This window comes from Mustela nigripes, chromosome 12, assembly GCF_022355385.1.
Source record: "Mustela nigripes isolate SB6536 chromosome 12, MUSNIG.SB6536, whole genome shotgun sequence".
Classification (NCBI taxonomy): domain Eukaryota; kingdom Metazoa; phylum Chordata; class Mammalia; order Carnivora; family Mustelidae; genus Mustela; species Mustela nigripes.
Genome location: NC_081568.1, coordinates 54,336,187 through 54,339,341, shown reverse-complemented (window position 1 = coordinate 54,339,341; position 3,155 = coordinate 54,336,187).

Below are 3,155 nucleotides of genomic sequence, written 5' to 3'. Positions count from 1 at the left end.
CCTGAAGATTTAACTTGGCATTCTGTGCTAGTTACGTAGTTGGCCCTCCACACATTTGTATTGACTCAAATCATTATTTCTCTTTTGGGAAGATTTTCAAGTTTCTCCGTTTATTATTATTATTATTATTATTATTATTATTATTATTGTAGCAGATGTATAAAATATACAAGTCAAATAATCAAGTACACCAAGGACACCTAAATTAATAGAGTATTCAAGTCACCATGAATTATATATGCAAATGACAATATTTTGTTTCAGACAGAAATTATTACTTTACTTCTAATGTCCTATTCCGATGTGTGATCAAAACAATTATTATTCCTTCTTTTAATTTGGGTAAAGTTTGGGGGAAGGGGCAAACAGGAACAGGTGGACTATGTGGTTCCTGAGGGTTTATGCTCAATGAAGTGGCTCAAACATGAAAAACTGATCTGCCTGACTTGATGGAACTGTAGGCTGAAAAAGAATGTTTGTTATTTCCTTTTAAGCAGGACAATTTAGCAATACATTTGATAAAAGCCTAAGAATGAATGAGTCTTATCATAGTTTTCTCCAAAAATTAAGTGAAGGGGCACTTGGGTGGCTCAGTGGGTTAAGCATCTGCCTTTGGCTCAGGTTGTGATCTCAGGGTCCTAGGATTGAGCCCCATGTCGGGCTCTTTGCTCATCAGAGAGCTGCCTTCCCCGCCCCCCGCCTACTTGTGATCACTCTCTCTGTCAAATAAATAAATAAAATCTTTAAAATATTAAATTAAATGAAGTTTTAAAAAGAAAAAGAAAACTCACATATCTATTTATAAAAAACATTATTTCTTCAACACACAGTTAAAGTTCTATTTAGATTAAGGCTTTATTTTTAGCTCTATGGTGATTTAGAAATAAGATTAAATCACCAGAAACCATCAAAAGTATCCTCTTATCATAATGATTCCTATCTGCTTCCATGCAGTGCAACTTTATCAAGTATCATTATTTATCCATATAAAAAAGAAGCATAATTCCATAATGAAACTTTGAAAGTTTTTCACAAATCAGTCATATGAAAACTCCTAGTCCTTTTTTTTTTTTTTTTTTTTTTTTTTAGGAAATGAAATTAATTATACCAAAAATACAACTCTGACTTCTCATGGTGCCTTCAATGAAAAAGTGAAGTAAAGTTTGCAGAATACAACTGCATTTCCTCTACACTACACATTACATTATTCAAGGTAAAACTTCAGAGAAAATCAATGCAATGTATGGAGAGACTAAAAGATTTTTAGGAATTGGGTTATGACATTTTGGAAGCTTGCCAAGTCTAAACTCTGCAGGGCAGGCTGGAAGGCTGGAGACCCAAGGAAGAGGTAATGTTACAGTTCAAGTTCAAAGGTAGTGGCCTGTTTGAATTCCTTCTTCTGGAAAGATCAGTCTTTTCCTATTAAGGCTTTCAATTGAAGAATCAAGCCCACCCACATTACGGAGTATAATCTGCTTTACTTGGAGTAAACTGATTTAAATGTTAATTTCATTTTAAAAAATATCTTCACAGAAACATCTGGAATAGTATATGATGAACTATCTGGGTACCATGGCCCAGCTACACAGACACATAAAATTAACCATCACAAATACAGAGCATATAAATCTAAATAAAGAAGAACTTTGGTGAGCACTTTAAATTACTTTTGAAAATGCATGCCTTTTGGTTTAAAAAACAGTGTAAAGTTACTGAGTTACAATCAATTCATTATTTTCTCAAGCACCAGAAGATTTTACTAAAACCTTCATAATCTTCCCTTACAATCAGCATGGTTTCTGACATGTTAACTAAATGACAAATAAATAAATAAATAAATAAATAATAAAATAAACATTCCCAGCATCATTCCTACTTTTTCTATTTAATTTAATATGGCTAAATCCCAGGATAATTTCCCAAACTCACTCTACTCACTAAGTTTGTCATAGTTGATCAAATTTTGATACACCATGTTTATAGTCAAAAGAAATGATAAGTATTATCAACCTGAGATTGTTCTAACCACAGTTTAATACTACCTATCTCAAACATTATCCATTTGTTTTGTACATTTTCTTAGTATTAGCCTCACATCCTGGTTCTAATATTGCATCATCTATTTGCACAAAGGAAATATCAATCATATATATTTATCCATAAGATTTAGTTTTGCAAATATGAAAACACACACTAAAGATTATCAAGAAGAATGTAGCTGATTTACAGGCAATAGTTGAGAAGTATGACATGGTTAGCATTCTACAAATATGTAATCTTGTTATATTGTGAAATGTTATAATATTATGCCCTTTTCTAAAATACAGTTTACTAGAGCATGGCAGGAGGAAGGCAAGAGTCCAAAAACTGGAACAGGCAATTATACAATGTAAGTTATTTTTCTCATTTTTAAAATAAAAATTTCTTTGACTTCTAATCCAATCTTTATCATAATATGTCATGCCTAACACCCCTATGGACATAGAAAATTTAATAATCATGCTTTACTGCATCCATCTATTTTAATTGTTTTCCCCAGATAGTTTTAAATTTTAATTCATATGATTTTTCTAACTGTTAAGTGAAGTGAATTGAAGTTTATTTTCTATATTCTTTTCTTTGTAACTTCTTAAACTTTTCTTTGTATAACAGCATTAGTAAATGTTATATAGTTGAAATTGTTTCCATGTTTACTCTAGTTATTACATGTCATTCTAAATTGTTTGGAATTTTCAGACAGGATTTGAAGGAATTATTTGTCTTAACTTTATGCAAACATATGTTGCATATAGATATAGGATTTCCTTCTTCCACTTTTCAAATTGAAATACTTGGGCATCACAAACTCTAAAATGTCATTTGCAATAACAGGCTTTAAAATATTCTCTTTATGCATGCTTTTAATAATTATTATCTTCAATTATAATTTTAATAACTTCATTCATTTTGTTTGTTTAGCATATTTAATTAAACTAGGTCTCTAACGTTGGCTATTTAAAAAAAAAAATATTCTCTTGTACTAAAGTGGTCATATCTGTAAATCAATTAATTCAAAAAGGAAGTTTTGTGGAACCTAATTCTGTTTTGCTAAAATTTGTAAAGTTTTTTCTCAAAGTTTCAAATGTGATTTTTCCTTAAAAAGTTACTGAGCTTAA